Source organism: Podarcis tiliguerta (genome assembly GCF_965153285.1).
Source record: "Podarcis tiliguerta genome assembly, chromosome: 2".
In the NCBI taxonomy this organism is placed as follows: domain Eukaryota; kingdom Metazoa; phylum Chordata; class Lepidosauria; order Squamata; family Lacertidae; genus Podarcis; species Podarcis tiliguerta.
In genome coordinates this window covers 5,420,014-5,442,376 of record NC_139535.1, presented here as the reverse complement: position 1 = coordinate 5,442,376, position 22,363 = coordinate 5,420,014, and the positions used below count along the sequence as shown (strand labels likewise).

The 22,363-nt window shown below is 48.1% G+C and overlaps 1 protein-coding gene and 1 pseudogene across 2 annotated transcripts in view; both read right to left on the bottom strand.

Annotated features, from left to right (window-relative positions):
• LOC310670616 (class I histocompatibility antigen, F10 alpha chain-like) overlaps positions 1 to 22,363 on the bottom strand; it is a 90,054-nt gene that overhangs the window by 14,610 nt on the left and 53,081 nt on the right. The window lies entirely within an intron of this gene.
• LOC310670565 (class I histocompatibility antigen, F10 alpha chain-like) lies at positions 1,054 to 21,376 on the bottom strand (annotated as a pseudogene). The gene is made up of 8 exons (XR_014515463.1): positions 21,114 to 21,376; positions 15,825 to 16,100; positions 8,061 to 8,336; positions 5,355 to 5,642; positions 3,948 to 4,031; positions 3,196 to 3,234; positions 2,508 to 2,540; positions 1,054 to 2,067 (listed from the first exon to the last, which is right to left on the bottom strand). The product of XR_014515463.1 is annotated as a class I histocompatibility antigen, F10 alpha chain-like (transcript).

Below are 22,363 nucleotides of genomic sequence, written 5' to 3'. Positions count from 1 at the left end.
TTTAGGAGACATCTGAAGGCAGCCCTGTTTAGGGAAGTTTTTAATGTTTGATATTTTATCGTGTTGTTAATATTCTGTTGGGAGCTGCCCAGAGTGTGCTATCCGAAAATGCAGAAAAAGCCGTGAAGCCGGCTGACGCCTCTACATAACTCCATCCTTATTTCAAACATTGTGATATATCAATACATTGCAATGTTTAGCTGGCGGTATATCACGATGTTGAAAACCAGATATTCCCCCGCCGTAATTCTGTCCATGGCAACCCCAAAATGAGTACCGGAGGCAGCATGCTTCTGAAGACAAGGTGCTGGTAATCTCTCCTGGGCAGAGTCCCAATGTTCTGCTCTTGACCTGGTCTACCCATTGAGGCATCTGTGAGGAGCCTGGGCCACATGGGCCATTAGCCATTTCCATTCAGGAAGCTCCTCTTATGTTCGCAACTGTAAGAGTATTCCAACTCTTTTATTTTGGGTTGATTTAATTTGTTTTAAATTATCCTATTTTAAATTTTAATAATTCACATCTTTTAAATGGTATTGCTTTTAACATTTTGATGTTTGCTGCCCAGAGCTCCTTTGGGAGGAAGAGTGGGATAAAAATGTAAAACAAATATTTTGGGCATCTTCTGTTCATCTCAGTGGGAGAACTTCCTCCTGGGTTTGCGGACTTTCGGGGCAACTCCGCCTTGGTCTTCTCCCACCACACTCTGCCCCAGATCAGATACCTGCACATTCCTTTTATTATATTCCCAACCCTCCTTTCTTCCGTCCTGGAACCAAAGGCAGCATCCAGGTGGTTCCCCACCCAGGCCCTGAGCAGACTTCACACCCTCTTGGCTTCAGCAACACAGCGGCCTCATGCAACTTAAGTGCCCCCCCTGCAAAACCACAGATTATATCCCCATCTTGCTTTGGACACTTGTTCTTCAGCCATTTTGCAATGTTAGACCAATTACTGGCACCTCTTTGCCAGAGGCTACAAACTCTGAATATTCTCAGGAACCTCAAAATCTCTGGAACTCCTGTGATAAGAGGGAAAGAACCACTAAAGAAGAAGGGGGGGCACTCTTATTTATTTCAGTCAAACAGAAATTACAAAAGGAGTAATAATATTAATTACATCCAGTGTCTTCAAAGCAAGATGCAGCAAAGAAGAGTCCTGCGGCCCCTGGAGGTCTAAAAGAGTTATTGCGTTCTTATTTCTATGAAAGAGTTTCCTGAAGGAATGCCAGTCTATGAGAAGGGAAGGAAGATGGCGGGAATCATATGGAGGGAACCGCAGAGAGGCAAAGTATGATCCTCAACCGACCACAGGTGAAAAAGCAAGAACGTGTGAGATAAAAACTAGGCAAATTGAAGGCAACAAAACTAGTTTACTTGGAAGAGTTCGTGTGGTCCCACGTCCAGTGGGTCTCCCCTCCTAGAAGGCTGTGGGGACCAGGCAACAAGTCTCATGAACTGGAGGCCTGCAGCCCAAAAGAAGGGGCTGCTTGTTTCAGATCAAACTCTGGCCATGAAGCTCCTGGCCTGCCTCTTCTCCTTGGCTGTCAGCAGGATCAGACATTACATCCCTTTAGCCAAAGGCTAAACCTGCCCAAGAGGCAGGAACAGCTTAGCCTATTTCCTGCATAATACCCCTAAAGCAGCTCTCAGATGTTGTCTTTCCTTCAATTTGGATGGCAAGTGAGGGACATAAGGTTGGGGAAGAGCTTGTGGAGGGAAACACAGCAACAAAGAACCAAGAGAAACCATCAAAATCACTGCAAGTCATGCTCAATGCTCACCCTTTTAAAAGCTTTTAGTTGTGTATATATGGCACATTTCTGATTAATACAAGAACATTTATGAAAATCAATTGCAAAGCAAAATTGGCCAAAATCCATGCGAAAAACATGATTATCCTCAGATACAAGTTACAGCTGAAGTCAGAGTGGATGACTGAGAGCCAGGATTAAGGAACATCAGAAACAGCATTAAAGGACAGCAGGAGCTCTGAGCCTCTGCAATTCGCAGCCAAACTTGGGCAGGCTCCTTCTGGTCTCATCTCACACACCAGGCTGGTATGAAACTGCAGAAATAAACAACAGGAGTGTTTCAAAAGCCAACATCATGGTGTTGGGACATCTGCATTACAGAGCTAGTGGGAACCCAAAGGACATCTAGTCCAGCCTCCCAAGGAAAGCCACCATCCCTCATCATGTCAGATCAGACCTGAGAGATGCTGGGAGCACCACCAAAATGGGCCTGCAGAGCAAATGCCTGCAGAGGGCAGCTCAAGCAAGTGAGCCAAGCTGCACACTTTGGGGGAATACCAGAAGGACACAAAGCAGTCCTACTATTAACTAGGAGGAGAAATCCCTTCCAGCAAAATGTGACTCTCATTCAGAACCCAAACTATGACTCCCAAGGTGGGTAACAGGAAAGCAGCAGCTTTTCCCCATTTGAGGATGTTCCCCACGGAGTCTTCTGCAAGAGCCCCCCTTTGCCCCCACCTGCAGCCCCACTTACCCCTGGCGGAGCTGTCAGACCCCTGGTCATTTGCTGCAAAAGGGAGGAAACACAGGAGTCAGGATGCCAGGGAGGGAGATTCCCCCCCCCAGCCCTTCTCCTCCCTCCTTCCGACCCCACCCCAAATCAGTCTCAATCTGGGGAGGGGCCTAAGAAGAGTTCAGGGACAGGTAGCCCAGAGGCAAGGGGGCTCAAGGGCAGCACTGGAGGGCAAAGAGAGATGGGCATAGCCTGGCATGGAGGCAGCGGGAGACTGGAGTAGGGGTGGGTGTGATTTGGGAAGGAAGAGGGCAGAAAGGCAGAAGCGGGGGGGGGGGAGCAGTGGTGCCAAATTCAGAGGGGAGGGTTCCTGACACCCACAGACTTGAGCCGACGAACCAATTATTTAGCTTCAGGTTCCAGTAAATTAAACCCCCAGAGATCCCTCTCTCCCCGCACCCTCGGCTCTTCCTCCTGCTCCTTCTTGGAGCCCCTCCCTCAGCCGACAGTCTCTCTGCAGCCTTTTCCTGGCCCTGAGGGACCCCTTGCTGTCCACAGACAGGCTGAGCAGACAGGCTGAAGCTTTCCATCAGGGTCTTGGGCTTAAGGACTAGGCCACCACCAGGTTTATTTTAATCTGTTTGTAACCTGTTCCTGCTCCATATTGGGGGGAAATATGTCAGACAGAGAGAGGGGAGGAGTCACTCACTTGAGGCTGCTTTGTAGGCTGATTTCTCGCTCTGTTTCCCTGTGAAGACAAAAGCAGAAGGTCAGAGCTGGAAGGGACCTCCAGAGGCCACACAATCCCATTTTGACAATTTGGCTCTCCAATGCTGAAACCTTCCCGGCAGATGCTCCTCTTGTCTCTTCCAAACACCTCCAAGGAAGGTGAGCCCAAAAGGTGAGCATTTCAAGGAACTCATGTTACAAAGAAGTAGAAAAAAATTGAGGAAATTAAATAAAAAAGTCAACATGAGTAAACCAGGCAGTGGACAAATTCCAAGAAGCTGAAAGGAAACATTATCCAGTCCCTTCACTCATTCATTTTTGGATTATTATTTTGGTGATTCTCCAAATAAAAAGACAAAATGAGAGCACAACATAATAAAACAAAAACAAACCAGTAACTCACCTTTAAAAGGCCCAAGGCCTGGTTCGAGAGAAACGTTTTTGCCTGGCGCCTAAAGATATCAAAGGAAGGCTCCCTATTAAGTGTGCACAGGACTGAAGGTTTAGGATGGATTAAAACGTCAGGTGGAAAGTGAATTTCCTGAGCACAGAGTGAGCACAAAGCAATGACCAACAGGACTTTGGGTTCATGTTCAAAGGGTGTTTTATGGGGAGGGGTCTCTGTAGGGATACAAGGGGCAGTTGCCAGGAAGCTCCACCAACAGATTTCCAGTCGGAGGCCAAGACAGAAGGACACAGGAGAGGCAGCAAAGACATCCAGGGTTTACTTACTGCGGATGAAGAAGATGATCCCAGAGACCAGCAGGATGGCAGCCATGACACCCAGAATGGCTCCCACAATGAGTCCCAGGTTGACTAAAAGGAGGCAAGAGACATTTTTATTCAGACTGGCGGCAGCAGCTCCTCAAGGCCTCAAGCAGGAGATTGGAGTGGAGGTGCTGAGCTATGAGCCCGGGAGGATTTTACGTGTGCAAAGCAGGCCCTCTCTCTCTCCTGACAGGCCAAGGTCCTCTCTGTAGTGGCCCCAACGCAAGGGGGGTTTTCCCCCACCAGAGTCCAGCATTAGAGGTCTTTAAAATAACCAATTCATTTAAGGAAGACAGTTGACAGGCATGCCTGCTGCATCACAGACTCCAGACTTAAAAGCAGGTCTCGTCCTGCTCAGGCGCTTCAGCCTTCTCTGTCCTGACCCTGAGAGGAAGGGATTCCCTCCCCTCTGAGACCCCCCAGAGCCCAGCATTGCAGGCCTTCAGGGAAGACACAAACCCTTAGGAAGAAGCATCTTATGTAGGGTTGCCATACGTCCGGTTTTTCCTGGACACGTCCTCTTTTTCAGACTTAAAATGTCTGTCCAGACAGATTCTTAAAATGGGGCCAAATGTCCAGGTTTTTTTGTTTCTGTGGAATCTCTGAAGTCCGTAGCACTAGTGAGTGAGCCCTGGTCCCCTCTGCCCTGCCTGGGTGAGTCTTTGGCTCAAGGGTCGCTTCCATAATCCTCGCTTGCCTGCCTGTGAGAAGGAGAGTCTGGGGTGGGGGTGGGGATGTGCGTTCATGTGCTCCTGCTGGGGAAAAGGGAGTCTGGCTCTTAGATGTTCTGCTTTGGTTCCTGCAGGCGCAGCTTTCCTGGCGGTGTGTGAGAAACTAGCATTACTAGAAACCCTGCTTGCTCTTCCCAGCGGTGTGTGGATGTTTGGGCTGAGTGGAAATGAGTATCAGTTTTTGTAGCTGGGCCTGACTGTGAGGACGAGCGAGTGAGAATCTTTTTCACTGTGAAGTACAGTCAGTCTGGGACTCCCTCTTTTAAGTTCATTGCCCCTTTTTCAGTTGTAATGACTTTAAGTTTGATTTTGAAGAAGTAAAATATGTGCCCACATTCTGTGACATCACAACTGCTTGGGCTTAAAGGCAAAAAGGTGGCAGCCAGTTTTTACCTACGACATCCAATTTGAGTTCAAGGCCTATGAGACACTTGCCAGAAAAGGCTGCATCTCTGCTGAAATCTACAGATTCCGATTCAGCTGCTTCCCTCCAGAGACACAGACAGGATCCAACTGGGGTTCCCCATCTGAGCTGTGCTGCTGCTGAAGGGAGGAGTTGGGTGGAAACCCCCCTCCCAGAGCCCACCCCTTCCCCTCCTGTCTGTCTGTCTGTCTGTCTGTCTGTCTGTCTGTCTCTCACCAGGCTCCTTCTCCCAGGCCACGTCCAGAGGCTTCTCCAGGCTGTCATGCTCCACGCGGCACCGGAAGCGCTCCCTCTCCTCGGGGTCGATCTGGACACTGAGGAAGAGATAGTAGGTCCCGTCCGAGTTGGGGGCGACCAATCCTCGGAGGGTGCCCTCCTGCCAGACCTCCCCGTCCTTCACCCAGTTGGCCTCAATCTCCTTGGGGTAGAAGCCGTGGACTTGGCAAACGAGGGTCTCCAGGCCGTCATAGTCTGCCTTCCTGGTCACCTTCACCACCGGAGCCTCTGCAAAAAGGGCAATCATTAATTGGGGTTAACAGAGAGACATCCATAGCAGGAGGTAGCTGAGGCTGATCCTGGTTCCCCTCTTGAGGGGGAAGAAATGCTGGACTCGCTGCTCTCTGAAAAGTCCCAGAATGCCTCGCAAGACGGAAAACCCGCTAGACGAAAGGGTTTTCCGTTTTGGAGGTGCTTCACAGGACGAATTTGCTATGGGCTTGCTTCGCAAGACGAAAATGTCTTGCGATTCCTGGGGTTTTTTTTTTGCTCCCTACCGCCTTTATCTAAGGCACTAAGCTGCCAATAGCCTTTTAGCAGCTAATCCGCTAATCCCTTAAGCCTTTAATAGCCGCTAATAGCCGCTAAACTGCTAATAGCGCTAATACGCTAATGGTCTTGCTTCGCAGGACAAAAAAACCGCTAGACGAAGAGACTCACGGAACGGATTCTTTTCGTCTTGCGAGGCACCACTGTATAAGAAAGTAGAAGAGGGAATTCCCATATTCTCTCACTATGTTCAGGTTTTCTGCTTCTAGGCCACAAGTGGCTAACCCACAGACTTAGTGAGGGGGCTGCATCCATATTTTATGGGCTCCCCACACATTTTCTATTTTTAAAAAATGTTATTTAATTTAATTTTAAAGACTTTCCCCATAGGTATGCAGGGGGAGACGGGGCACATTGATACACCAACAATATTTCAATATCGACAAACATTATTCGTGTCGTGACATCACTAAAACGTGTCTATACATGTGTGAGTATGACAGTTGCGACCGCGCGGCCCGCCAGTTCTCCACTGGCATTTGACGAGAGGTGTGTTTTTAGCGCGGCCAACTAAAAAATTATGTAAAGTACTATTTTATTGTTGTTAGCCGCCCTGAGCCCGGCTTCGGCTGGGGAGGGCAGGATATAAATAATAATAATAATTATTATTATTATTATTATTAAGTGTAAAAGTGTTCCAATGTTGTTTTTCGTCGTTTAGTTAAGATTTTAAAATACCAAAGGTAAATTATCCCACTCAGTAATCAGGATTACATGTGATTTTAAAATAAGTTCAGTGGTTTTATTAATAACTGTTAGTTTTCTGAAAATGTCCGGTGGGGAGCTTTGATACACTAAGACATGGGGCCCCACCATTGTACAATAGTGTCCCAATATACAAGTTTGCATGAAATCTCTAAACTGATTTCCTACTCATGAAATGTGAAAAAGAAACAAACTGTTGTTTACTACATAGCCAAAGTCATTTCTAAATATAAAATGACAGATTATCAAGTGTCTTATCTCAGGAAATATCCAGGATCTTGTATGTTTGTCTTCCCCGTTGTAGAAGATAAGGCAAGCATTGAGTTCAAGGATGCTGTTTTGCAGTTGCCAAAACCAAATTTCTCAAAGGGCACAACTCAAACATCATCTCTTTATACTTTTTCTTTTGACTTCAGTGGATATAATGTGCAAAAGAAGCTAAATGTTGAGGAAATATATTATTTTTTCTAAGCATATTTTTTGACTACCTAATGTGAGTTCCTATACTTTTAAAACTTTTTCCAAAGTTTTTCTTTAAATGGATAGGTGTTTGAGGAAAGATTAATACAAGTTTTGATGTTTTGTTAAGAAAACCTGCCATAAAGTCTATGATATGTGTGAAACTGTGTTAGTTTTGATACGTAATTTAGGTTTATAAGTAACAAATTGTAGGGCTGATTATGAGCTCTCATAATAAAAATTGTTTTGTTCATTACATTTTTATAAATAATTACCATTCTCACACAATTTACTCTTTGTATCAAAGTGCCCCATCCACTGTATGAAAGTGCCCCGTAGTTGGGGCAGAATGATACAAAACCCATTTTTTTACTCAAGCCATTATATTCTCATTATCTTCTAACCTTAATGGTTCTTTTGATTGCTATTATAATATTGATTAGTTATGTCATGCATAAAGCAATTTATTTTATTATTATAATCATTTTGGTACATAAAATATGAGATTGAATTTTTCTACATCAATCTGCCCCACTTTCCCCCACCCAAGTGTAAAGGCAAAAGGTTTTTTCTGTATCCCGCCTCAAATCTGTCCATTTCAATTTTCTTTTTTTACTTAATTTAAAACGCATTTTGCTTTCCTGGCCCCTTCCCTGCTGTTTCTTTGTGCCCCTCCCCCCATTTGTCTTTTGCCATCCCTTATCCTAGCAAAAGGGGCATGGGGGGCTGTTTTTAAACATCTCCCCCCCCCAATCATACTCTGAAGTGACCCCTTTCCTCCTCCCAGAGGCCCAAACTTATTTCTGCCTCCACCACCAAGAAAAGTGTTTTCTGTTTGGTCCAGAAAGGAAGACTGTTAAGGGGGGGAGGGGAGCTTGAAGGGAAACTGCCCCACTGAGCCCCCCCTCCCCTCCCCACTGCCCCCCCTCTTACCTGTCCTCAGCAGAGTCTCATTCCCGTACTCCAGGTATCTCTGCAGCCACTCAATGCAAATCTCCTCCAGGTAGCGCTTATTGCCCTGGTTCCAGGCCATGTCAGGATCCCAATTCCTCTTGCTCACTTGGGCCTCCATCTGGGCTGCCGTCCAGGTGAGGGTCTCCTTGTCGAAGGCGATGAAGTCTCTCCCATCATAGCTGCACTGCCAATACCCTCCTTTGCGCCCGTCTGACCTCAGCTCACAGCCATACATCCACTGAAAGGTGTGGATCCCTGGAAGGACCAGAAGAGGCCCAGGAGGTCAAGGGGGGGTCAGAGCAGCCCCTCCCCCATCAGCAAAGGAGCCCGGGAAAAAGGATTTATTTCCCTCAGACTCAGGGAAGAGGCAGCAGGCAGAGGGGAGAAAAATCAACCAGCATTGTATCTTTCTGAAGGCTCATCCGCGTAACACGTTCACTGAGGGAAACACTACAATCCTGAGCCTATAAAGCCCCCCTTTAATTGCACCCCCCCCTCTCTCATCGCCCCACACTTTCTCCCCCCCCCCAATTCCTAGTGGATTCTCCGTCTTCCCCCGCAGCTCTGCTCCTCAGGATCTTGCCCCTTTTGGAGAGACGCCTCAGCTGCCCCCCTCCCCCATAGAAAGAGGAAAGGGGCAACATGGAAGGGGGAGACCCACACATGGGGGGCCCTTTCAAGAGAAGAGGTCTCCTCTTCCCCTCCATCTCTCTCCCCCCAGCTTCTCCATATCAAGGACCTTTTCCATAAAAGGAGGGAAGTCATGGAAGGGCCTTTGGAAAAAGCAGTTTCCTCATAGTTTGGGAGGGAAAGAGAAGCCGCAAGGGGGGTTTGCCCCACTTCAAAATGGCCCCCTTCTCAGCAGAAGCCAGGCTGCCCTTGTCAAAGATGGCGGGTCTCTGCACCCTCCTGCCCACCCCAGGGGGCTACCGCCAAATCTTCAAAACAACAGCAACATTTAAAAAGTTAACCCCCATTATCCCCCCCAAATTTCATTTTAGTTGTTTTGTCTTCTGAATGAATCATTTTGTAGTCCCATAATCCTTAAATGGAACAGATCATTTTGATTCTCCCATTAGATGTTACATATATTTGTCTTTGCATATTTACTTGAAGGTAAGTCACACTGAGTGGGGTTGGACTTACTACCAAGTAAACATGCAGAGGATCGGGTAGTTGCAATCGTGAAATAAAATAAAATCTGTTGGTGATCCTGGCTGCCCATTTCTGAACTCTCTTCTTGAGGGACTCTTTCCTGGCAGTCGGTTCCATGGGGTAAGGCAGGTTTTTAAGAAGAGCAACTACCAGATGTGGGGGCCCCGTTCTCTATCAGCCCCCCAGCAGGTGGAGTGAGCAGTCCAGACAACCTGATGGATTCTGAAAGGCTCCCAGGAGAAAGGGGGGCTGACAGCCAGCATCCCTGTGGGAACCCCCATCTCCCTGTGGAATAGGGACACCATTCTTCCTTCCTGTCGTCTCCAGCACTGCAGACCCTGCCCCCCCCCCCATTTCACCAGGGCAGTGGGGAGGATGAGGAGGCAGAGGGAAGAAGTTTCATGGGGGGGGGGGGGACTCATAGCTGTGCTTATTCTGGGGTCATGATTGCAGCAGACTGGGGGGGCATATTGGTACCTCAATAATGCAGCTACAATAAACTTGCTGCCTGGGACAGGTATTAAGGCACATGAGCACAGTCATCAAAGTTTCAGGGAAACTCCCCCCCCCCCCCCAATTTCAAAATTGGCAGTGCCACGGCAGGATTTCCAACTGGATTCCCAGCTCTTTGCTCTCTTCCAGGATCCCTCCCTATTATTACTTTGCCACAAAGCCAGTGCCAACGGTGCCAGGGAGAGAGCAAAGCGTCAACTGGCACCCTTGTTTTGTGCCACAAATACCAGGCATGGGGGGGGGGGGGAGACACCTGTGCCTGCCACTGCAGAGTCTTCTTCCGCAGAACTTTCCATTATTGTGTCCCCCCTGCCCTGCAATACAAGTTCTTTTGTACACTGGTGCCTTGGTTCCCAAACACCGAAAACCCAGGGAGGCCTCACTTCGGACAACCGTAAGTCTGAGTATGGGCTGAATGTAAACTCCTCGCTCTGGATTAACCTGCAGTCTTCAGATCAAGTAATTCGCTTATTTAGCTCATGTGGGTAGCAATTTAAGATTTTAAGGAGGTTTTCTCACCACTGCTGTATCGCAATCACCATCTTTCCCCCCATGTTAAATCTTTTTTGCAGTTTCTAAATGAAAGGCTGTGATATACAGTGGTACTTTGGTTCTCAAGCGGCTTGGTTCCCAAACGCCAAAAACCCAGAAGTAAGTGTTCCGGTTTTTAAATGTTTTTCGGAAGCCGAACATCCGATGCAGCTGTCGGCTATTGTTTGCGGGGCACCTGCACCAATCTGAAGCTGCGTCTTGGTTTTCAAACATTTCGGAAGTCAAATGGACTTCTGGAATGGATTACGTTCGAGAACCAAGGTACAACTGTATCTGGCGCTTTTGTTTTTGCTACAGTGGTACCTCTGGATGCGGACATGATCCGTTCCGGGGTGCCGTTCGCACCCTGAAATGTCCGTAACCAGAGTGGCGCTTCTGCGCATGTGTAAATACTTCCGGGTTTGCCGTGTTCTTAACCTGAAAAAAACGCAACATGAAGCGTTCGCAAGAAGAGGCATGACTGTATTTATTTTGCGTTTTTGTGGCTTTTTCGGTTAATTTGTTTTTGTTACTGTGTGGAACCCAGTTCAGCTACTGATACGATTTATTGACTGTGTGACTGCGGAAATGGATAAAAGCCCCCCATCCAAACAATGACTATCATCAGTGCAGGTAAGGAAAAAATAATAATTTTAATTTTTATCATCTACAATACTGTCTTATTTATTTTATAGTACAGTACATTGATTATTTGCTTTCATTTTATGGACCAATGGTCTCGTTAGATAGTAAAATTTGTGTTAAATTGCTGTTTTAGGGGTTGCTTTTAAAAGTCTGGAACGGATTAATCCGTTTTGCATTACTTTCTATGGAAAGCGCACCTTGGTTTTGGAACGCTTTGGTTTTGGAAAGGACTTCCAGAACGAATTAAGTTTGAGAACCAAGGTACCACAGTATAATATTAAGCAAGTGATGCATTTGAGGGATTTGAGCCCAGGTTCAAGGACAACTGAAAGGGAACTGTGCTCATGGAGTGGAATATAAAGATATAAATGATGGAACAAACAGATGTTTCTAAATGTGTGCCTAAACACACTTTGGCTATATACTAAATTCTTTGTTCCTGGTGAAAATAATTAAATGCTGATGTTAAGCCAACTTGTTGCTTTTCCAAAGGCCATGCCTCTTCCCTTTGATGCTCAGCACCATCAGGGCAGTCTATGCTGTGAAGAGCTGGGAGCGTTTTGGGGAGAGGACAGAGCTGGAGGACAGACCTTGCTTGGCTGCTCTTTGCCCCCCAGAGCTGAGAGCCCCTTCCCTGCCCCACCTCCCTCTGCTCCCGCAAGGGCCTCATCCAGAGAGACCAGGAGTCTGTGTCCTGTGGCTCCCAGGCCAGAGAACTGGGAAGTGAGGCCTCAAGGGGTCTCCTGGGGGCACAGGGGAAAGAAGGGGGCACAGCATGCGCTTGGGCTCATGCCAGGAACCGTCTGCCAGCATCTCAGCCAAAGGCAGCCTGGGGAGCCGGACATTCAGACAGAGCAGTTTCCTCACGGCTCACTTTTCAGAGGTGGCACTTGAACTGGATGCATCATCAAAGATCTGGGGTGGTATCTAATGCTACTCCTACTCAGAGTAGACCCACTGAAGTGATTTGGCATTTCTGTTTTTAATGCACTGATTTCAACGGGTCTACTCTAAATATAACAGTATTGGATGCAACCCTGTGTGTACTAAAAATGTCAAACACCAGCCCTAGCTCTCACTTTCAATAAATACTGAATTTTTGGTACCTGCTAAAAAAAATCCTGTTTAGACAAGCCTACCCAGATGCCTAGAAAGTTGAGGTAATTCTAATCTGTTTTAGTAGTTTAACTTCCTGTGTTTTAAAGTATGGTTGTGAGTTTTTCTTAATTTTACTGGGTGGGGGGGTTTCAATCAATAAGTGTATGTAAATAAATAAATAAAATAGTATTTATTGATGTTTTATGTACATTCTATGGATTTTTTTCCTGATTTTTATTGTAACTTTCCAGGTTGTATACTATCTTGATACAGTTTTGTGGGAAATACATATTGTAAATACTTTAATAAAACCTTCAGTCGATTGATAATAAAAGAAGAGCTGGTTTACATTAGCTAGTTGATGTCCACCGAATAAATCCTTCATCAAAGAGGGCATGATCCTTATATCTCTACTTGTCATGCTGCACCTCCAGTGTCCCATTTTACAGATCCACAACATGTTCATGCTCGTGGCTTTTAAATGTGCTCTTCAATTTCAGTATCTGAAGGATTGATCTGGTGTTTTCACTTGGCAGGTGGCATCACACAGGACTCGATGAGACCCCTGGCAGGGCCCACGGGTGCTGAGGACCCCAGCCCTGTCTCCTCTAGGCCAGCCAGCAGGGTCAGCAGACAGCCATTTTGATTTCCCACAACAAAACCATGGAGAGAAGCTACGTCCGGCACCCCAAGACAGGATGGGAAATGGCAATGGTTGCTCCTGGCCATGCACAGAGTTCTGCTACTCTTATTAGAGGTTACCGCCCACACACTTCCGCTGCGCTTTTCTGCTTGTGTGGTGGCACCTCGGTCAAACCACTTCTGACTGTTTGTAGCAGAGTTTTCCCCAGAGGCAGAGGACAAGAACAGGAGTCATACTCAAACTCACAGTCAAGAGCTTCTTTATTGCTTGACTGTCTCACAAGCATGTCTGTTACTATTAGATACAAGCTATTGACATTCCTTCTTTCTCTCTCCAGCACGGTATAATCTCAGTCCAGTAATTAACAATCCTGACACAGCAAAACTCACAGAATCCGCAGCACACATTGTCTTACTTCCAACCTTGTTGTCAACGTGCATGCTGACTCTGTGTGTGTGTGTGTGTGTGTGTGTGTGTGTGCACGCTTTCCTCGTGCAGAAATTGCAGCCTTCCTCCCTTTATTTGCACCTCCAGCTGACACCAATCAAGCCTAGAGTGCCACTCTTACATGCTAAAGAAAATTCTGGAACCCTCTTGAAAGCTCCCAGGAACCTTTATCTGTTTCTTAAAGAATGTTTTCCTAACAGCTCTTTGTGTTTCTGGCCAGCCTGAGGGAGCCCAGCAATGGAGGAGAGGCTGTCTCAGAGGACACCAGGCTGCTCTCTCTTTAATTCTGGCTTCCTCTTTCATCTCAGGAGCCTTTGGCTCACAGCTGAATTGATTTGGGGCATATAAAGCCTTGGATGAGAGCAGCCTCTCTCGAAGGAAATCCTGCTTTTCTGGGCTGGATGCAGCATAACACTGTTAGTCTAGCAGGAGCCAGAAGGAACAAGTCTCACTCGCACAACTGGGGCTTTCTTCCCATCTCCTTCCCATGTGCTCCCCAAAAATCAGCTTAGGGGGGGTCGGGAGAAGCCCCAGAAAGGTGAGAAAGGTGTGCAGGGGGAGGAGAAGGGAGATTGCTCCCTCTGGCAAGTAGAAAGATTGTAACAGAACTACGACTTTATAGTCCTCCCTCTAGAACTACTCAACATTAATAATAATAATAATAATAATAATAATAAATAATAATAATAATAATAAATAGTATCTTCTACAGTGCTATGTCCCAAGGTGATATAGTTCTTTTTATGCACTCAAACAATGGTTTGTGGTTGGCCTATACAAACAACAATCCAAACCACAAACCCCACCAGCTGGTCTGGATATGGAGCTTTTGCTTGGAGGGAAGTTGCTTTGTCTCATTGCTTCTTCAGCATAAATTGCTTTCTCCCTCATTTTATAAATGAAGCTCACTCCCCTCCCGTTTCCTCAAGATGTTAAGTGGGATCAATCCCGATACACCTATACCTTCAACATTGTTTTTAAATAGAATCAGACGACATTTCCACATACCTTTGAAGTGCTCACCTTCATTAGTTTGGGATTTTCTAAGCAATTGCAAGAAATGATCAGGAAACGAGAGGCACCCCTTGGTGACATTTATGGGGCATTTTCCATGGATAGGTGCAGGGGCTCAGGAGGGACCCAATCCCCGTTTTTAAAAGGGGGAGAAGCAGAATTCACAGGAGCCCAAGAGGAAGCCTGCAAGGCAAGGCCAGGCCTGATCCCACTGCAAGAAAAGCAGACCTGCCCATTGCAGCGCTGGCTTGGTCTCAGCTGACCCCCTGGGTTTCTTCCTTGCAAGCCTGACAAGGCAAACGAAGGCCCCAGAGGGCTCTGGACACACTCAGGCTGACACCTTTGGCAAGGCTCCTTCCACCTCCATTATTCTGTGTCAGAGGTGGGGAATCTCTTTGGCTTCAGGGCCAGATCCTGATCAGGATTGTCCCCAGGGGCCAAAAGGGGCAGGAGGGTGAAGCTGACATCACAGCATAGCCCACCCGTCAATCTCACCCACCTTTCTACCCCTCCACTTCAGTTATTGTTTTAAGTGCTGGGACACCTGTGGTGCTGTTAGGGGCAGGGCTAAAGTACTGAAGCAGGGATCCTGCTTAGGAAGTGAGGAAGTGGAGAAGCCTGGAAGGTAAAGGTGCAAAATCATAGAGAGATCTCCCTCCAGACCCAGCAGAGGCTCCCACTTCTGAAGTTCTGATCCTAAATTGCAATTGGAGGGGGGAGTCACTCAACTTTGGGGCTAGACACAAATGCCTCCCCCCACCCTTCCAGAATGCTGGCTCCTTGCACACAACTAACGTCTTAAAAGAATTTTGACATTTCAGAAGAAAGTTATAAAAACAAAAATGTGTGCCAAGAGGCTTTTGCCGGATGTCTACCAGATTTTACTAAGTTTAAATGATTCCTGTTGTAACAGTTCCAAGGTTGGATGAGGAAGGGGGGGGGGGGGTGTGGCAGAAATTGTCATAACTGGACAAAGGAGGTGGAAGACCTTTCTAAAGGTCCTGCTATTCTTCCCTAAGTGTAGACCGTTAGAAAATAAAGTAAGTACTGGAGGAGTGGGGGCCTTGGGGGCTCTTGTCTACCCCTCCACTTCAGCTGCCCACCATGCCTATTATTTTAACCATGTATTTGCTACTCTGACCCCCAAAACCCAGTCCATTTGGGTTCCTTAAAAAGGCTTCTCTTTCAACACTGTGCCAGGGAGTGGGAGGGGCTTGGTGATGGTCAGAAGGCTCAGCCAATCGGCACCTCTTTCTGGGCAGCTGGCTTCTCCTTAAGCAGGACCCGAACTCAAGGCTTGCTTGTCTCAGCCTCAGGATCCCCACCCTTCTCTTCCCCTCCCAGAGGAAAATGAACTAGACAGATTTCAACCTCAGAAGGCCTAAGCCAAGCCTAGCATGGAAGGAGGGGCAGGCAACGGAGACATTTCCTTGGTAGGATGTGCAGGTCCAGAGAGGGTCATACTGGGGGGGGGGGGGAGGTCTCCAAGTCTTGTTCTCCGTCCACCCCACCCCACCCCACCCCAGCCCCCATTAAGACCTTCATGAAGGGAAGGGGAGATGCCTCTGCCCTGGTGCAGACCCCCACCCTCCATTTCCTTTCCTCCCCGCAGCCCCCTCCCTGAAATTCTGGCCCTTGGAGGAAACATTAAGGGGGGGGGGAGGTGTGACTCTGTTTCTCTCCTGCCTTCCACTCACCTCCGCTCTGGTTGTAGCGATTCAACAGAGTCTGCAGATTCACCCTGAACGCCAGCTCATTGCCCTGAGCGACCTGAGTCTCCCTCTTCCAGTACTGAGGATCCTCCTTTTCCACCTTCCTTATCCAGGGGACACTAGGCAGATACTCCTTGGTGTCACTGTCATACTGAACAAATTGCTGGTCATCCACGTACCCCACAGCAATGAACTGGGGCAGCCCCTGGCCAGGCTCAGACACGGCTGTTTCAAAGTAGCGCAGGGAGTGAGAAGTGGAGCCTGGAAAGGAAGAGAAAAGGGGGCAGAGAGTTAGGGGTCCCGCAGATGAAGGCAGCGGCCTAATCCTGCTGTATCACAGGCAGCAGCCCTGAATTAGGAGATCTGTGGACTATATGGAACTTGCCGAACTGACTGGGAGACTCCGAGACCAGAGAGATGAGACGGTGGAAGACGATTGGAAGAAGTTTAAAGAATATTTGAAAAAATATGCTAATGGAAGTGGATATAGGCTGTAGGGTTAGAAGTAGAACATAGTGTCTTTTAAAATATTATTACTTGTAAGGGATAAAATGTGAAGATTTTTATGGTAAAAGTAAGTGTGATTAAAAAAATGGTTACAAATTATGATATATGTAAACTGTTAAAGATGAGGTAAAATGAAAATACAGGGGACTTGGGGAAGCTCACCTAAAAATGTTTAGAAAAAATAAGGATAAGACAAGAATTTGTTCTGTTTTTTCTGTTTTTCTGTTTGTGTTGTTAAGTTGTGTTATAAAATGAATAATTTTTTTGGAAAATAAATAAATAAATTAGGAGATCCAAAGTTTATCAGGCTTTGCGGCGGTTTGTCCTACCAAGCCAGGATTATAAACTGTGGTTTGAAATTAGCATGATCAGACACACTATAGGTAAAACTAACTACAGTTTATCTCAGTTCAGACATAACACAATGTTAGTTGAAAGTGAAAACACATGCTTCCAATCGCCTCCTTGTAGCCACATGCAAAGAGAGGAGGGGGAATGCATGAACCCAAAGCTTAGTTTGTTATGTCCAAATGCAGCTAGTGTTTCAATACATAGCCTGTCTAGAGGTGGTGGGGTTGCGGAGCATTCTTGTCTTTTGGCCTGTGCTTGCATCTCTCATAAATTATGTTACGTCAACTTGACTTCTTTTTACCTTTCCTCATTGCCAATAATCAAGATTCCACCGACAGAATGAGGCTGACAATCTTGCTGAAGGATGGAACTGAAGGGAATTCAGCTCGACATCCCATATATGAACCAACTCTGTGTGTGATGAAGAATCTCAGGGAGTAAAGAGTAAAGAGACTCGATTCTGACATCTATGAATCAGGAGCTCATAAGAGACCCTTGTATGTAGTCTCATCTATAAAATAAATGGATCAACTTCAAAAAACAAACAAACATTAGCCCATGGAGCAGAGGGCGAGAAAAAGCTCTGCCAGGCAGCACTAACATGCAGTCTCTGCTAAGGCTCCGTGTGGGAAAACAGAGGCCAGCCCCTTCCTTTGGCCAAGGGGGCAGGAATTGCCCCCCACTTGCAGGCGCCAAGCTGATGAGAGCTCCCACAACATGGTCTGAAGGCTCAGGATGCAGGCACCGAACTGAAGCTAAGCAGGCTCAGGTCTGGTACGCAGATGGAGGGGAGACCAGACAAAGCAAAATCCATATATTGGGAGAAGAGCAAGCTGCCTCCTCCTGGGTCAGACCACTGGTCCAGGTAGCTCAGAGTTGTCTGCCCTGACTGGGATGGCTCATATCTGCAGAAATGGGGCTAGTGAAGCCACTCCCTTGGAACCGCCCCACCACCTGACCTTCTGGAGCCATGCACTGAACAGGTCTGACCTGGGTCTTGCTTCCTGGGCTCTGGGAGGCTTGGGAAAGATCTCCTGGGAACTCAGGAGAGCCCCACAAGATCCTGTGAGAACCTGCCAGAGTCTCTTACGCAAGGCAGAGAGCTTCAAAGCTCTTTCGGTACTGGGAAAACCTTGCAGAAAAAGAGCTCTCTCTGCCTTCTGCAAATATAGTTGGTGTGATTCCAGCATACAGTTGAAATCCTTCAAGGTAAATGCATTCCAGTTGCTGGTTTCCTGCACTTTCCAACAGTTTTCCAGGGACAGATGTCAAGTCAATTGGCCTGTAATTTCCGAGATCCTTCCTGGATCCCCTTTTGAGAATCGGTGTTTCAATGGTTCAATGTTGCAATCTTTCAATGGTCTGAGCTGCCACCCACAGAGCGGGTTCCCCACTTGAGAAAGAAGGCCCCACAGGGATAGCAGGGGCAGGAGGGCAAATGCAACTTTGGGGTCAGGTCTCAACATGTGGCCCCACATCCCCTTTCCCCCCACTTGCCCCTTCACGAGATCGAACACAGGAAGGGGGGCAGAGCTCTGGCCACCAGGGGGCCTAATGAGTCTCCACAGCAGATCCCCATCAGAAGCAATTAACCTTTGTTGACGTCCATCAGCAGATTTTGCTGTTTCTGTTCACTCCCCACACTCCTTAACCCTCTTCCCAAGTCACAGTGAATGTGTACTAAGGGGGCTGTGTGCCTCCTTTGCGCATGAGGAAAGAGCCAAGGCTCCATGGCCCCGTAATCTTCTCTAGGGTACAGGATGAGCCCCACAGAGAGGGCCCCCCAAGACAGCTGCAGCCCCTTAATTCCCACCCTGGGCTCCTTTGGGAGGAAGGTGGGGATATAAACTCAATTTTAAAAGATGACTCTGTCAGTACCAAGAAAGGCCTCACAGATTTGGGCATAAAGACGAGGCCTCCCTTCCAACACCTGTCCCATTCTCTGCCTAGAGATTATCCGAGACCCACAGAAACAGCTCACAAAGACTTGGGGAGGGAGGGAGCTGATCACAGGCTTTCAGCATCATACCTGGGGCTTCTGCGGCACCAGAACACCCCCCTCTGACAGAAAAGCTGAGCCGAGTTCAGCGAGAGATGGGTCATTTCTGTGGGGAAAGGTATGGGGGCACAGTGCTAAAAGGGGCAGAGGAGGCTATTCCTGTTTTGCCTCAGGTAGCAGAAATGAGGCGTATAATTATTATTATTATTATTATTTATTGAATTTATATACCGCCCTATCTTCTTCTACTAAAGCACACCAAAACTGGATGCTGAATAAGACATTAAAGAAAATACTGCCCTAGACCCGGAGGTCTCAGGGCAGCTCACAGAACAAAATCAAAATATAAAACCACAAAATATTCAATAATAAAAAGCCAACTGTTGTTGTTTAGTCGTGTCCGACTCTTCGTGACCCCATGGACCAGAGCACACCAGGCACTTCTGTCTTCCACTGCCTCCCGCAAAAAAGCCAAGTACCCCCCCCCCAAAAAAAAAAAACCCCTCACACTTTTAAAAGGATGTCAATCAAATCAACCAAAGGCCTGGTTAAAAGGGATTGTTTTTGCCTGACTTAGTCAAAAGCTGTATAATGAATGTGCCAGGTGAACTTCCCTGGGGAGAGCCTTCCACAGACAGAGAGCCACTGCAGAGAAGGCCCTGTTCTCACATTGCTGCCACCCTCCAGACCTCTAGAGGAGGCGGCACAGGAAGGAGGGCCTCAGAAGATGATCTCAGGGTCATATAGAAAGAGGTGGTCCTTGAGGACCCTGTGAAAATTGTGTTGAATGCACTTTGGACAACTTCACCCTCAAGGAGGAAGAAGCCCACTTGAGTTGACCAGTGACTCATCTCAAAACAACTAGGAAACTAAAATAAAAATCACAGACAGGACTCTGAGGGTCCAACCCCCCTGCAACGCTGGCATCTCGACTGCAGCATCCATGGCAGATGGCCAAACAACCTCTGCTAACAAATCTCCAAGGAAGGAGAATCTACCACCTGCTGAGGGAGATCCACTGTGGAAAACAAAGTTCAAGGAAGCGAAAACCTGCAAGATGAGTTTGCTTGAATTACATATGCCTTGATGGTTGGTTTGGTTTCCTTTCAGGCAACATCAAATGGGACCCAATTCTAAGACCCTCCCCTCCCAGGGCAGGGGCTTCCCCCAGTTCAAACCGCAAAAGCTCAGAGCAAGGCTGCCTCTGCTTCTGGCATCTGGCTAAACAACACAGGCAGTTCTGCTCAGTGGTTGGGAAAGCCGCAAAATGAGTCACACGTGAGACCCCAATGTGAGGAGGAATCTAAAGGAACCAGTGGTCTCCACCACCCTTTGCCCAGCCCTGTAGCACAGTGAGGGGGCAGCCCCCCATATCAAGAGGGTTTAAGAGAGAAATAACAGGTCTTACTCTTTAGTTTTTAAGGCTTTTAAGTTACTTTGAGAATTTGTATGCACAAGCAACTTTTAAACTAAAGATAGTATTATATTCATACCATTTTCCATTAGAGAACCACAGAAACGATTTACAATAAAGATTCAAGTAGGTAGCCATGTTGGTCTGACGCAGTCGAAATAAAAAAAATGTCCAGTAGCACCTTAGAGACCAACTAAGTTTGTTCTGGGTATAAGCTTCCGTGTGCATGCACACTTCTTCAGATACAGTGTGCAAAACGTAGTGAAAGGGGCTGTACAGAAATGGCACAGAGGAGCCCCCTGCATAATTTACAAAATCTACATTTTTGACAGGCAACAGGAAGGGGTTTTTTTTTTTGGGGGGGGGAGTTACAATTGTAAGCAGGAGAACCTGATTATGAATGTGGCTGTGAAAGGGAACTCCTGAACAAAACAACATTGGGAATTGCGGGTGGGGACCCCTTATTCAGACGTTTCCCCCCGCAATGAAGTCAGCTCTACACGCGTCCAGCTCCCACCTCCAGGCTGGTCTCCAGAGTTTTGAGCTGAGTTTTCAGAGCGGCTGAGGGTTAGAAGAGGGAAGGTAAAAATAGAAGAGGAAAGACTGTACTGTATCCGTATCTCTCTCACTCTCTCTCTCTCTCTCTCACACACACACACACACACAAGCCAGAGTCAACACGAAGCTGCGGGAGGCGGGACAGGCGAGTCACTCCCCCCCCCCATTAATCCTGCCAACACCTTCAAGCTTTGTATCCTTTTTTGCTTGAGCCCCGAGCCAAGGAGTGAAGCGGCCCCTGCCCCGGGCGGCATACAAAACAAGCCAAGTCTGGGAAAGAGATGTCTGGGAAGGGATCCGGCTCCACTTCGGAGAAGAAACTCCCCGATCGCCCTTTCAGTGCCCACGAAATGCAATTCACACAGAGTCGTGCCCCCCCCCCCCAAAAAAATGATTTAGTGCAAATTATTTTCTCCCCCCTCCCGCCCCAGAGCAGAGTCCTTACCTGCGCAGTCCAGCAGCAGCAGCAGGTGGGCAGCCGCCCCCAGGATCAGGGGGGGCCAGCGGAGGAGGACCCCCATCTGCCCCCCAAACGAAGCTCCCTTTTCCTCCTCTTACTCCAGCGACGTCCTTCTCCCTCCGACTCTGAGACCCGCTCTCTGCCCCGCCCGCGGAACCAGCAGCAGAACGAGCAGGGATTGGCCAACGGGGTAATATTCCGCCAACCGGAAATCTGCGCGCAGATTGCGGCATCAGTCGCCAGGCAGAACTCGAGGCGCAAGTTTGGGAGCGAGGCTGGAGAGGGAAAGAGAAAGTGACTGAAGCTCCTCGCTGGGAATCGCCGCCTCCCTCCCTCCCTCCCCCCTCCCTCTTTCCCCCGGCAGCTCTTCCTGTCCTGCCCTGCAGGGAGGGCGGAGGGGGGTGGCCAGGCGAGGACCCCAGGTTCAGTCTCCGCATCTCCAGGGGGGTCTGGGAATGCCCCCCTCTCTGGAACTGGGAAGAGGGGCTGTGAGATCCGGAGCGAGGGGGACTCGTGGCCCAAGTCAGTGCAGAACAGCCTCCTGGGTCCTGTTTTTAAGAAGCTCTCGGATGGCTTCAAAGATGCCTCCCTTCTTCCTCCGCTGTCAGAGGCAGTAAATGCATTCGCATCCCACTCGCTGGGTGTCCCTCCCGTCCTCCTTGCATGCTTCCTTACTAGGACATCTGGGTGGCCACTGGGAGACCGCCATGCTGGACTCAATGGGCCCCTTGGGTGTGATCCAGCAGCCCGGCTCTTCTCCTGCGTCCCTCTAGTGGCAGGGGGTTCCGGCGGTTAATTGTGTGCCTTGTAAAGAAATGCTCAGTGGTGCAACTAGGGCTGAACCTTAGGGTTGAAGTCAAAACACACAGAGACAGAGAGAGAGAGCCCCCTTTGCACAGCCAGCAAGACCCAGCGGCTGCCAAGCCTCTTCTGGAAGGCCCTGAGCCAAGGCTGGGTGCTTGGCCCAGAGAGTGCTTGGCCCACATCCCACTTCCAGGAGCCTGAACGTTTGAAACCTGAGCTAAGCAGGGGACACACACAGAAGCTGCTGCCCTTTCCAAGAAATCAGGAGAGAGACAAGCAGTGGCCGCTCCTTGCCCAGGTACACCCTAAAGACACCGCCGTCTCTTCCATCCCTCCTTCTAAGGAAACCCAACTCTCTGTGTAAATGCCTGGATCCCCTGGAATCTTGCCTTTCTCGGAGACTGGGGTGCTGTGTGACAGTATATTCAAAG